A 15,293-nucleotide genomic window follows, 5' to 3' on the forward strand; every position below is an offset into this window, starting at 1 on the left:
TTCGTTACCAGGTTCCCGGAAGAGATATCGAAAAGGTTGCAGCAGGTCCTGGGAGTGGAGACGCTGGATGTGAGTGAGCTGCTTAAAACTGCAAAAATCTTGGTGAGCACCCAGCCCACGGAGCCTGGAGGAATGACAGCAATGGTACAGCAGGATGTGGACAGGAATCTGCCGAACCCGGGGATGGCATGCTTCGAATGCGGGGGACCACACATGAGAAGAGACTGCAGGAAGTTCTTGCAACGGACAGGGTGTTACAAATGCAATCAGAGAGGCCATTTAGCGGTAAAATGTACAAGTTTGGGAAACTGGCGAGAGGAGGCCGATGCGCCAGCGGCTGCCCCGATTCGAGAATAGTGGCGCCCAAACAGAAGATTGCGGTGGAAGGACGGGAAGTTATGGCCCTGATTGACACTGGCTGCACCACTACCATGGTGCACACTACCCTGGTCGGAAGATGGAAAGGGAAGGGTGAAGTAGTGGCATTCGATGGGTCGCGAGTGAAGTGTCGAGGGAGGAAGACCGTCACTATTGATATTGCTGAACGTCGGATGAGGGTCCATGCAATTGTCACTGATCGCCTGGTGCCTGGCGTCCAAGCCATCATTGGAATGGATGTTATATATATATTGGAGGTGTTACCATTACATGTAACAACGTGAGGTTCGGACTAGCTCAGTGCGCGGTGACGGAACAAGCCCCCAAAGGGATCAACAAGACCGGGGATGAAAGAAAATTGTCGATCAAAGATCAGGACTTCCGAGCCGAATTCGACGGAGAGTGGTGGACGGTGGAGTGGGCATGGAAACATCAAGCGCCATCGCTGACAAACAGGGTGGCGTGCTACACAAATTCGCTTAGAGGAGGGGCGAGAAAGGAGTTTGAGCAAGAAGTCGACCGATGGATTGAGGAGGGGATACTGATGCCTTGGACGGATGACGTAGAGTCGGGCGTTTTGCTGTTGATGGCCGTTCTGCAAACAACTAAAGGGAAAGTGAGACCGGTCCTGGATTTCCGAGAGCTGAACGGCCATGTTAAGTGCCATATGGGAGGCGACACCTTAGATGTGTGCAGTGAGACCATTAGGGAATGGAGGCAGATGAATGGCGCATCTACGTTGGTAGATCTAAAATCTGCCTATTTGCAACTCCATGTTGCCAAGAAGCTCTGGAAATATCAGTTAGTCAAGTACAAAGGCAAGTGGGGTTCGGGTTAAATTCGGCACCCAAGATTATGTCAACTATCCTCAGGAAGATTCTGGAGACAATGGGAAAGGGAGATGGGGTAGTGAGCTCATACATAGACGACATTCTGGTGATTGAGACTGTGGTAACTGCCAAGGAGGTGGTGGCTCATTTGAAGAGGTTCGGGTTGGTCGCCAAAGAGCCGGAAAAATTAGACGGAGGGGCTGCTTTGGGCCTAAAACTGAAACGAGGTGCGTCAGGCGGCCTAGAGTTTCGCAGGGGAAACGAGATCCCACAACTGAAGCAGGAGCTCAACAGACGTGAACTTTTTTCCATATGTGGAAAGTTGATCGGACATTACCCCGTTGCTAGCTGGCTTAGACCAGCATGCAGCTACATAAAGAGACACGCCGAAGGACGAGGATGGAATGATAAGGTGGGAGAAAGAATGGTCGCCATGATGGAAGAGCTCCTGAAAGAGGCAGAATGGCAAGACCCAATCCGGGGAACTTGGAACGTACCGCGAACATTGGATGGAGTCATGTGGTGTGATGCGAGCAGCATTGCAACAGGGGCCGTTTTGGAAATTGGAGGAGTAGTTGCAGAAGATGCAGCCTGGTTGAGGAAAAAGAATGACGTCAGCCACATCAATGTGGCGGAATTAGATGCGACAATAAAAGGAGTCAATCTGGCCTTGAAATGTGGACTACGTGACATCTGCATCAAAACAGACTCTGCCACGGTGTTTGCTTGGCTAAAGTCTCTCATTTCAAGTGAAAAAAGGATAAAAACGAAAGGGGCTGAAGAGATGTTAGTGAAGCGCAGGCTTGGGGTGCTGGCTGAGCTGATGCAAGAGTTTTGTTTGAAGCTTCGCGTAGACATGGTGGCTTCTAAAAAGAACCAAGCAGATGCTCTCACGAGAGTGAAGAAGAGTTGGCTGTTGCCAAAGAAAGAGATGTTGTTGCTGCATCGGATCTAGATGATGTTGGCGTGCGAGAACTACACAATTTGCACCATATGGGGGTAGAGAGGACTTGGTACTTAGTGAAAAAAGTCGACCCGAAGATCACCAAGGAGCAAGTGAGGCAAGTGGTCAGTACATGCGACAGATGTCAGTCGATTGATCCTGCTCCAAGCACGCATGAAGCTGGCCAATTGGAGGTGAGTGGGACCTGGGAGAGACTGGCATGCGATGTCACCCATTACAGGAGTGGACTTTACCTGACCATGATTGACTGTGGGCCCAGGCGATTTGACCTATGGAAGAAGCTATGTGGAGGAACAGGCAATGAAATAGTGGCAATCCTTGATGAGGTGTTTTTGGAGCGAGGCCCCGTGGAAGAGTTGTTAACCGACAACGGGACTGCATTCAAGTCAGTAGCAGTGACAGAAGTACTGAAGAAATAGAAGATCCAACAATTTTTCAGAGCTGCCTACAGACCCAGTGGCAACGGGATCGTGGAGAGAAACCACCGCACCATAAAGGCAGTTGCGGAAAGAGGAGGCACCTCACCTGAGCAAGCCGTCTTCTGCTATAACATGTCACCTAAACTGGGACAAGTACCAGAGACGGTCCCGCAACTGTTAACGTTTGCATATTCCTGGAGACATCCCAGGGTGGAGCCGGCAAGCTGAGAAGTAGAGGCCACAGGGACAATTAAACTCGGGGATGAGGTATGGGTGAAGCCACCGGGGGCGCGCTGCACCACATAATGGAGTAGAGGTCGCATGACTGAGAGGAACACTAGTAACAACATTGTGATGGAAGGAGTCCCGAGGCACATTCTCGACGTCAGACCAGTGGAGGGTGAAGCAGTGGAGGGGAGTGTGCAGCCACAGGAGGAGGACGAGACACCTCAGAGGCCAAGTAGAGAGAGAGGCGACCGCCACAGTGGATGAGAGACTACGAAATGTGATCTTGAGATCAGGGAGGCATGTGGTTAGAAGCAAGAAAGACAAGTCTTACCGTGATGCTCAGCGAGTGAGTTCAGGCAAAGAAAAGGAAGAACAAACATGGCGGCCAGCATTTTTATTTCGTCCGTTCTCGCGTAATCTCGTGTGTGCGTGAAGATGGAAACTATAAAACGATGTTCATTTCTCGGTGCTGGGAGATTATTCCCAATCAGGCAGGAGAGAAGGCAATGAGAGTAGAGACAGAGGACTGTAGCGATAATCTTTCTTGAACATTCCGTTTGTGTATTTGAGGTGAAACCCACCCCCATTATACTTCAATTTGTTATTTAATATACAAATGTTTATAATATTATTAATCATTAGACTGTGTAAATCTTAAAACCTAACAAAATTATAACAAAGATTAATTATTAATTGCAGTTTGAAGAAGATAAATGTAGTAAAAAAAAAAAAAAAAAATCGTGCAAACCTTTTACCACTGGCAACGCCCGCTTCAGAGAGTGAAAGAAGAAAGAAGAAGAAGAGAATGGCCACTGCGTCTATTTATAGACTAGAGATCATGGGAAGAGTATGCAAATAACTTTGGACAGTTTTGTCCTATAAAAGCCTGTATTTGGGAGAGAGGGTGTCTTTTTTGTTTGGCAGAAGCAATTGCTGTCAGAAGTGCATTGGACTGCAGGATTGAAGAGTGAAGATTGAGTTGTGGGGTCATTGTATTTAACCACAAACTATTTCGGCCAAGAACAGATCATGGAATCTAGGATGTTGAGATTGGGAAAAGATGTGATACCACCTTTTAGTGGAGAAGGTGATGTAGTCGGATGGATAAAGAAAGTAAAACTGGTGGCTAAGCTTCAACATGTGCTAGACCTTGCCAGTTTTATTCCACTTTTTTTTGCAGGGAGATGCACTCGCTCTCTATCTTGAGATGAATAATGCAGAACAAGAAGATTCAGAACTGATAGAGATGAGACTCGTGACCGCCTTCACTGAGGGGCCTTTTGAGGCATACGAAAAACTGCAACGATTCAAGTGGACAGGAGAATCGGTGGATGTTTATGCTAATAAAATCAAAAAATTGGCTGGACTGGCGGGATATCTGGGAAGAGGGCTGGAACATACAACCAAACTGGCATTCATAACTGGATTCCCAGACGATGTATCTGTGGCATTACAGCAGCTACCGAACATAGAGAGAATGGATGTCAGCAAACTGATACCGACTGCACGGCTTTTAGTCAGCAAAAGGGTCGTAGAAACTCGGACATTGGCCGCAAGTGCGCAAACTAATGAGACTAATAAGGGAAAGAAAGAATCAAGCCTTCAGTGCTTTAGATGTCAAGGACCGCACCTAAAAAAAGATTGCACAGAGATCCCTAGGGCCAGGGCAACATGCTACAATTGTGGAAAATTTGGCCACATTGCGAGATATTGTCCTCAGATTCAGGGAAACGGGCAAGGGGGAGCTTCTGCGCCGCAAGCTACCCTAGCAATGAAATGAAGGCGCGATACTGGCCTCTTCCTATAATAGAAGTAGAGGTGAATGATTCTGTAATGACTGCACTTATCGATACTGGGTGCACCACTACTTTAATCAATTCCAAACTTTTGAAGGGATATGGAAGGAGCGGTACAGTGAAAGCAGTTGATGGGAGGAATATAGAATGTAAAGGAGCCAGACAAGTGGAGATAAAAGTCTGTGGAATGCACGTAAAGGTGAGGGCAATCTTGATGAATCACATCGTTGATGGCATCGATGGCATAATTGGAATGGACGTGATTAATGAGCTGGGAGGTGTAACTATAAAGAAAGCCAAAGTGAAGTTTGGAGATATACAATGTGCCGTGGCTGCCCATCAGCTGAATGTTTGCAAAATCGAGGATAAAGACTTTGAAGCAAACTTCGATGGAGATGAATGGACAGTAAGATGGACATGGAAGGGAGAGCCTCCAGTATTGCAGAACAAAGTCCAATATTATAAAAACTCTCTGGAAGGCGATAAGAAATTAGAATTCGAGAAAGAGGTGGAAAGATGGATATCGGATGGTATTCTGTTACCATGGAAAGGAGAAAGAAAAGGCGTGTTGCCATTGATGGCAGTATTTCAGGCCACAAAAGGGAAAGTTAGGCCAGTGTTCGACTTTCGTGAGTTGAACCGTTTTGTGGCGTGTCATACAGGGAGCGACATAATAGATGTATGTGATGAAAAGATAAGAAAGTGGAGACAGTTGGTAGGAGGGACCGCAATAGTGGACCTTAAGTCTGCCTACCTGCAACTATATGTGGCAAAGGAACTATGGCAGTACCAGCTGGTCTGTTATAAAGGAAAAACCTATTGCCTAACACGATTAGGATTCGGACTTAATGTCGCACCAAAGATTATGGCAGCCATTTTAAAAACAGTATTAAAGAAAGGAAGTAGGACGAAAGAGGCCACTGATTCATACATTGATGATATAATGGTAGACGTAACGAAAATATCGACACAGGAAGTTGTGGAACATTTGAAGGGGTTTGGGTTAGCAGCAAAATCTCCGGAATCCCTGGACGGAGGAGCGACACTGGGCATTAAGCTTATGAAAAATAAGATGGGTGCACTAATGTTCAGGAGAGGCAACGAGATCCCAGAGATGGGAGGAGAAATTAGTAGGCGGGAGCTATTTTCGATCCGTGGTAAATTATTGGGGCACTATCCAATTGCTGGATGGCTGCGATTAGCATGCAGTTATGTGAAAAGAAGAGCAAATGGAATGGATTGGGAAGAAAAAGTTGATTGCAAAACCATGAAAGTGATGCAGGAGGTTCTAGCCGAGGTGAAAAAAGAAGACCCTGTTAATGGCGCTTGGCACATGCCTGAAGTGAGCACAGGAGTCGTGTGGTGTGATGCAAGCAATGTTGCAACTGGCGTGGTTGTCGAGATTGGCGGTGTGGTGGCGGAAGATGCAACTTGGCTAAGGAAAATGATGACTTTAATCACATTAACATAGCTGAATTAGATGCTGTTCTAAAGGGTGTCAATTTAGCTATCAAATGGAGACTGACAAATATTGAAATAAGAACTGATTCAGCCACTGTACTCAGTTGGGTGAACTCTACTGTGGAGGAGAGTGGCAGAATACGAACAAAGGGTGCCGGAGAAGTGATAATAAAGCGGAGATTAGGGATGCTTAGAGAGTTGATGTCTGAATTGAAACTGTAAATAAAAGCAGTGTTTGTGCCTTCTGAAAGAAACAAGGCAGATGCGCTAACTCGGATAAAAAAAACAGTGGTTAATTGAGAAAGAGGAGGCGCCGATATGCTGTCTTGGAATTGGAGAAATTAAAGAGTTGCATGACATGCATCACATGGGAGTGGAGAGAACATTATATTTGGTGAGGCAAGTGGATCCGAATGTAAAACGGGAAGAAATTCAGATGATAGTAAAGAACTGTGTTCGGTGTCAATCGATCGATCCTGCCCCAAATATACATAATCCTGGGGAAATTGGAGTTTTAACGAACTGGACGAGACTAGCTATTGACATAGCACACTACCGAGGGGGAGCGTACTTATCAATAATTGATTGTGGGCCAAGTAGACTGGCGATATGGAAGGAACTGCGAGTGGAAGCCGCATCTGCAGTTGCAACTGAATTAGAAAAGGTGATGCTTGAACGAGGTCTAGTAAGGGAGGTGATAATGGACAACGGCACTGTTTTTCGCCCAGAAATCTTTCAGACGATGCTAAAAAAATGGAAGATTAAAAGTTATTACAGGGCAGCCTACAGACCTGGAGGAAATGGCATTGTGGAGCGACATGATCGGACTGTGAAAGCAATAGCTGAGAGAGGAAGAATATCGCCTGAAGAGGCCACATTTTGGTACAACATGTCCCCTAAGGTCGGGCAAAGAGATGACACAGTACCACACAGAGCAATCTTTAATTACGAATGGAGACATCCTAGAGACATATCACCGGAAATTAATGATCAAGGACCAGCCAGAATCCAAATAGGAGAAGAAGTTTGGGTGAAACCGCCTAATGCCCGATGCACAACGCAGTGGGGAAGAGGAGTGATAACAGGAGTGCAATCCCCAAACAACTTAAGTGTCAATGGAATGCCACGACATGTTTTAGATTTAAGGCGTATGGTCCATTTAGGTGGTGAGGATGGTGGTATTGAGCCAGGGAGTGATGAAGATGAACCGGTGCCGATGCAGAGACCGCAAAGAGAACGCAATGCGCCGATCTGGACACGGGATTATGAGATGTGAATGATCTTTAATGATCATGGGGGCGTGTAGTAAAAAAAAAAAAAAAAAAAAAAAAAAACCGTGCAAACCTTTTACCACTGGCAACGCCCGCTCCAGAGAGTGAAAGAAGAAGAAGAAGAAGAAGAAGAAGAAGAAGAAGAAGAGAATGGCCACTGCGTCTATTTATAGACTAGAGATCATGGGAAGAGTATGCAAATAACTTTGGACGGTTTTGTCCTATAAAAAGCCTGTATTTGGGAGAGAGGGTGTCTTTTTTGTTTGGCAGAAGCAATTGCTGTCAGAAGTGCATTGGACTGCAGGATTGAAGAGTGAAGATTGAGTTGTGGGGTCATTGTATTTAACCACAATAAACAAAGGTTTTAAAAAATCATTAAGTCACTTCTGCTTTTCCATAGTTTGTATAGTTAACACAAGTCTGACGTCACGGAATCATGCTTTCTTTTTTTCACATTGTTGTGGCAGTCCTTAGGACTTCCCACAGTTTTGTTGGTCTTTATCGTATTAACCAAAACAACCACACATCCGGATCGCTTTTCAAAAACGAGTTTGTAAAACGAGAGGAAAATTCAAAATATTTACATGCGTTATGACGTGTGGGAACATGCCAACCGGATGCTAACGTCTCCAGCATAAGAGACAAAATAAAAAATCGTCGTTTGCACATGGCTCCACGCATCGCGTCCGTTTGAAAAAAGAAAAATAAGAAACCATAAAAGTATTATCAACCAATGGCAGAGCTCCCCGCCTAAAATAAAGGCCTAAAATATCACAGCCGCTGGGAGCCGGTTTACGACTATAAAAGGAGGGGACCAGAAAGAAAGAAGAGAGATTCGCCCAGCTGCGTCAGTAAACGCACGGACAGTCTTCCACCCGACCTAAAGAAATGAAGAAGAAAAAGAAAAGAAAGAAGAGATTCGCCCAGCTGCGTCAGTGAACGCACGGACATTCTTCCACCCGACCTAAAGAAATGAAGAAGAAAAAGAAAAGAAAGAAGAGATTCGCCCAGCTGCGTCAGTGAACGCACGGACAGTCTTCCACCCGACCTAAAGAAATGAAGAAGAAAAGGAAAAGAAAAAAGAGATTCGCCCAGCTGCGTCAGTGAACGCACGGGAAGATTCTCCCACCCGACCTAAAGAGATGAAGAAGAAGAAGAAGAAGAAGAAGAAGAAGAAGAAGAAGAAATAAGGCACCAGTGAATTGAAGCCAACTCCGCCCTCACGTTATGGGCCAAGACGCCTTCAATTCTAACAATGCCTATTTCACACAAACCAAAGAAAAAGAAGGAGAAAAACACAGGAGGCGAAGACGCCGCGCTGCTAGTCGTTGATAAAAGTAGTCGCCGCTTTCAAGTTAAAAGCCTGGACACATATCACCGAAGTAGCACGACCGGCCACCCACTTACCACCCCCGTCGTCTGAAAAGATAAGTACGCTTTGTTTAATTGTATAAACCTACAAAAGTTCATTCCTTATCAATGCATACACACGCTGGACTACCATTCTCAATTTTCCTACAACATTTGTTTCTCTTCCCACGCGCGAACAAACAATAGTGACCCGAACTTGAGATGAAAACACATTTCCTTTTCTTACACCAGTCCTGCAACGGACATTGGTTACATACGCGCGGACATGTTATAACTAAAATGTTCATTTCTTTCAACAGCAAATAAACGACGTTTATCTTATCCATTACTTGAGTCTTTGTTTCCTTCAATTCCTCATTCGTTTCATTATTCTTTTGTAACGGGATTGGGGTAATTTATATATCCTAGTCCCCTACAATATGGCGACCCCTTTATTTAAATGAAATGGATGAGGTTGAACGAAGCATGCATACACACCTTCAAACATCCTACGAACACTTTACCTCTTCTAATTAAAACAGTCATTAACCAAATAAACCTTCGGGTTCCCAACCTTCAAAAAAAAAAAAAAAAAAAAAAAAAAAAACTACGGGCCATAAATGGTGAACCCGCCGACCACGATGAATAAGCGCATTCCAAAAATAAATAAATAATAATAATAAAAGGACAGTCGTATTATTGCTGAAGTTACGAGAACCTAACTTTATTTTTGTTGCTCAAAATAATTTACGTGACTAAAATAAGAATTGGCGAACAATTATACAAATACCTTCCTTCTGCAAAAAAAAAGAGACGTTTAACTATATCAACAGGACGAACGGAAATCTACTAAGATATTAAACATTTTTGTCAACCAACCAACGAACCAACGAACCAACCAACCAACGAACCAACCAACAAACCAACCAACCAACCAACCAACCAATCCACCAAAATCCTCACGGGCACTCTCGGAATAGCTCCGCTATTTCGGGTGGCGATGTGTGTGGGAACATGCCAACCGGATGCTAGCGTCTCCAGCATAAGAGACAAAATAAAAGATCGTCGTTTACACATGGCTCCACGCATCGCGTCCGTTTGGAAAAAGAAAAATAAGAAACCATAAAAGTATTATCAACCAATGGCAGAGCTCCCCGCCGAAAATAAAGGCCTAAAATATCACAGCCGCTGGGAGCCGGTTTACGACTATAAAAGGAGGGGACCAGAAAGAAAGAAGAGAGATTCGCCCAGCTGCGTCAGTGAACGCACGGACAGTCTTCCACCCGACCTAAAGAAATGAAGAAGAAAAGGAAAAGAAAGAAGAGATTCTCCCAGCTGCGTCAGTGAACGCACGGGGAGATTCTCCCACCCGACCTAAAGAGATGAAGAAGAAGAAGAAGAAGAAGAAGAAGAAGAAGAAATAAGGCACCAGTGAATTGAAGCCAACTCCGCCCTCACGTTATGGGCCAAGACGCCTTCAATTCTAACAATGCCTATTTCACACAAACCAAAGAAAAAGAAGGAGAAAAACACAGGAGGCGAAGACGCCGCGCTGCTAGTCGTTGATAAAAGTAGTCGCCGCTTTCAAGTTAAAAGCCTGGACACATATCACCGAAGTAGCACGACCGGCCACCCACTTACCACCCCCTTCGTCTGAAAAGATAAGTACGCTTTGTTTAATTGTATAAACCTACAAAAGTTCATTCCTTATCAATGCATACACACGCTGGACTACCATTCTCAATTTTCCTACAACATTTGTTTCTCTTCCCACGCGCGAACAAACAATAGTGACCCGAACTTGAGATGAAAACACATTTCCTTTTCTTGCTACAACACCAGTCGTGCAACGAACATTGGTTACATACGCGCGGACATGTTATAACTAAAATGTTCATTTCTTTCAACAGCAAATAAACGACGTTGATCTTATCCATTAATTGAGTCTTTGTTTCCTTCAATTCCCCATTCGTTTCATTATTCTTTTGTAACGGGATTGGGGTATTTATATATCCTAGTCCCCTACAGACGTCAACTTTTCCGAAGTTCAACAACAAAACAAACAAACAAACAACAACAACAACAACAACAACAACAACATGGAGTTTAACGCGTCAATAAAAATATAAAAATTATTTTTACTTGCGTAAATTGGTGCAGTGTATAATTAAATATGTAATATTTTATACGTGGGAATAACATCATTTCAGTAATAACTTAGCACGCGAGTAAGTGTCTTTATTCATGTCGCCATGACAGATACCTTCACCTAGGAAGTTCCCAATGCCAAGGTAGCAAGTTCTTATCAAGGTCAGATAATTCGGGTATTATGTTAACATGTATCTTTTTTGTTTTCTTTTTTTCCATAGCATTGGTGATTTGGAAACTATAATTAAAATATGTAATATTTAAATTTTGGGAATAACAACAGGACACTTCATTTCAGTAATAACTTAGCGCGCGAGTAAGTGCCTTTATTCAGGTCGCCATGACAGTTACCTTTGTAGTGAACTACTACTATGATGCTGCTACGGTATGCTTCCCTTATTTCTCTCTTTCTCCCTACTCTTCTACTTTTCCCTTCCTTTCTTCTCTCAACGTCACTAGAGGTTTCAGCCAATCGGAATAGAGGAATGTCTTGGATGGAGATACAAAGAAGAAATCTGTCTCAGACATGCGGAAACGATAGAAGCATCAACACGTGACGGACCAGTTCTCCAGGGTAAAGACTTTTATCAAAGAAATGTACCATCCTGTTTGTACCCCTATATCTTGGAAATCTTTATAAAACATCATCAATCCTAAAGTCTCGTCGTACTTAATTATAACCCGATGTTTTCTTTCCCCCAACCGTTCTTTATCAACACTCTTGTTCTCTCCAAAAGGGGACCGATCGAAATGGTGACCCTTTTTCAAACGTCATTAAACGTCGTAACCGCCACAATTTGGTGAACGCCCGACGTGTGTATACACATGCAATCTTCAAAGAACAACAACAAAAAAAACGAAAACGATGAGAACGTGACAGAGTAAAATAAAAAAGAAAAAGAAAAAGCCTTTTTTAAACTACAGCAAAACCTTACATATAAATCCGCTTTCCATGAAATGCCGATAATATATATATATATGTGCTATTTTTTTGAAATGGTTTACGCTAAATAGGACAAAGACAAACAAACAACAAAAATAAGCAGTAAAAAAAAGAAAAGAAAAGAAAAACAAAACTTTTTTTTACATGACTCTCACCAGATAAATAGCTAAAATAAAATCTGGTGTAAAAACTATTCTGTAACAACAAAAAAGTGACTTTAAGAATCAATACAGAATCCCAAATTTCATTCTGAAACTCACACACCCACACATAAAAAAGGAACCTTCCAGACGCACGTGTGTGAAGCCAACTTTGGAACACGTGTGTGCATCGACGAACTCAGTTGTTTTTCCTTTAAGAACGTTTACTATATATTCACACACACACACACACACACACACACACACACACACACACACACACACACACACACACACACACATATATATATATATATATAAATTTAATTGACGCTACTTCTCCAAGCACCTGCTGAAATTAACCTCTGGTGAGTACTCACTTTTCTCTCTTCTTGCTTATCACACACCGGCCATTTCCTTTAGTTGCAGCTACAAATAAATAAATTAATAATAATAAAATATATAATAATAGTAACTAATAATAATCATAGGAATAATAACAATTAATAATAATAATAAGTAATAGCAGTAATAATACTAATAATAATAATTAGTAATAATAATTAGTAATAATAATAATGGACACACAACAGGTTAGGGTAAACCCCCCACAATTTATGGAAACGAGTGTGGAGGGATGGTTTTCGATAATAGAAGCTCAATTCCATCTCAGACATATTACGAGCGATGATACTAAGTTCTATACGGTTATCAGCGCATTGCCGCCTGACGTGGTAACAAATATACCTCCAGCAATTCTGCAGTCACTAAACTATGCGAAGTTAAAGGAGTCTATGTTATCTGCACATGAAAAGACCAAACCTGGACTCCTAGAGAAGTTGATGAGGACCACTACGTTAGCTGGTCGTCCGTCATTATACCTCCAGGAGATGGTAACGGTCACACATAGAATAGGGGCAAGCGACGAGATAGTGCGCCATAAATTCATACACACACTTCCGAAGCAAATCGCCCCAGTAATAGCAGCCCACACTGAAATGCCGTTAACGGAGTTGGGTCGACTATCCGACAACTTGATGCCGTTAATAGAAAATATGTTAGTATTTCAGGCAGTTGAGAATCGAGCTCGGACAAACGACCATATTACCACCACACAGTCTAGTGAAACCATTCCAGCCGGCCTATGTCCATATAGAAGGAATCAGCGGCCGAAGATATGTAGAGCCCATATATATTTCGCGGAGGAGGCTCGTACATGTAAGCCATGGTGTAAGTGGCCAAAGAAAAAGAGTAGTTTACAGACTCTGCCTAACTCGCGCCCTTCCTCTCCCGCCCCTAGTGATTCGGAAAACTAGAAAGGCGGACTGCGTTTGCTCCAGTAGTGCCGTCGTTATTAGAAGTTTCTGCTAAAATAGGAGTGTCTAAAGTCAATTTTATCATAGATACAGGAGCCAGTGTTTCCATTTTACCACATTCCGTAGTAAATGGAATTACTCTGGAGCCAACTCCTGTTCATATCTCTACCGCTAATGGTGAAAGTATAAAATGCTATGGTCAGACAAACCTCGAAGTTAAGATACCCTGTTTGAGAAGATCTTTTCAATGGAGTTTCGTGATTGCAGATGTCACTAACCCTTTGTAAGGTTTTGACTTCTTAAACAAATTTAACATTATAGTGGATTGTAAAAATAGATCCATCCGTGATAACGTAACGGAGTGTGAAATTACGGTCAATACAGTAACGAGAACCGATGCTGTAGTGATTAATAAAATAGACCTAGCAGATTATGTTACCGAAGTAATAGGCAAATATATTAATGTGCTTTCACCACATAGCGACACAAACAAAGACTATGGTGGAATGTATCACAGGATTGATACAGGCAGCCATGTATCAGTCTTTGCTAAAGCCAGACAACTTTTCAGTCCTAAGTTAGATGCAGCACAGGCAGAATTTAAAAAGTTACTAAATACCGGAGTTATCCAGCCTTCCAGTAGCAAGTGGGCAACCCCTTTGCACTTGGTGAAGAAGCCGGATGGGTCATATCGAGCGTGCAGTAATTTCCATGCGTTAAATAGCATTACCAAAACAGACCGCTACCCGGTACCAAATTATTGGAATTATTACGGAGTCACTAGTGTGGTGCCCTGTGATTGGATGAAAAACAACCAATCACGGGCTGCCATTCTAGTTTCCTCCCCGACCCCTATTTGCGCGGCCCCTTCGAACTTTCGGTCTCTTTTGCGGTTGGGACCTGATTGCGAGTACATCCATTTCGCCAGCTCTCCGCCACCAGAAATACGGGACGCACATGGAGTTCAAGCCGTAATAGCAGCACAGACCAACAAGGCCGCACCTTTTCTCTTTCATACCAACTAAGGACACAGGAAAGATTTAATTGATAAACGAACACATCACATCTGTGAGATAAGTTTCCCGCAAACCCAATTGTTTGCAACACCTTTATTTTCCTTTTTGTAAATACAGTTTTTTTATAACATTTAACTCTGTGTTTGTTTTTCCTTTCTTCTTGACGTCGTCACATTACTTTGTTACCTCAAACGTTTGGGAAATCCCAATAATTTGCAAACAATTGAAACTAGCCTTTTACGCTAGAGACTAAAAATAAAACATGGAATAATTTAACACGAAATAGATTTGTGTAAATTCAATTCAACCGTGACGTCGCTTGAGGAAGGGAATACAAGCCTATGCTATTTTGGTGTTACTACTGGAACTGTAGAGGTTAATTTCGTCCGTCCCCCCTTTTTTTCTTTCTTTCCTTCCGTTTCCTTCCTTTATTTTGCTTGTAGATATTTGCTCTCAGCAGTATGAATGATTTTAAGCAGATAAAGGGCGTTAGAGCCTTGATTTTTAATAGAGATTCCTTTAAAAGGAAAATAACTTCGGCCGTTGATTTAATGTCAGCAGAAGTGTCGCTCAATAACATTTGTTTTAAAAGGCAAGAAATTCTTATTAACAAATGGTTGACGGAGGTCGACGTAATTAATAATAGAATTAGTGAAGCCTGTGAAAAGGCCGATATCAATTTAGAAGATAGCGGTATGTTGGAAGACGAAAAGTTACAGGCGGAGTTCGTTTACAACATATTCAAAAGGCTCACTGAACTGGAAGAGAATATTTCTCCTTCCAATAAAGAATCTGTCCTACTACAAGATCCACAAATGCCACTCGCGGCCGCGTGCGTTTCAGCCCCACGGTTGCAGTGTGCTAAATTTAGTGGCATAAGAGCTGGTAAATTTGAATTTAAAAATTTCCTAGCTCAATTTGAGAATTGTGTGGACGCCGTACATTAAAAAAAAGCCAAACTATCACTTTTAAAAAGTTTTTTGACAGGTTACGCGTCTCAGTTAGTGTCTCACCTCTCGTTAGAAGATGAAAA

The sequence above is a fragment of the Euprymna scolopes genome, chromosome 14 (assembly GCF_053919585.1).
Source record: "Euprymna scolopes isolate OS-2025 chromosome 14, ASM5391958v1, whole genome shotgun sequence".
Lineage (NCBI taxonomy): Eukaryota > Metazoa > Mollusca > Cephalopoda > Sepiida > Sepiolidae > Euprymna > Euprymna scolopes.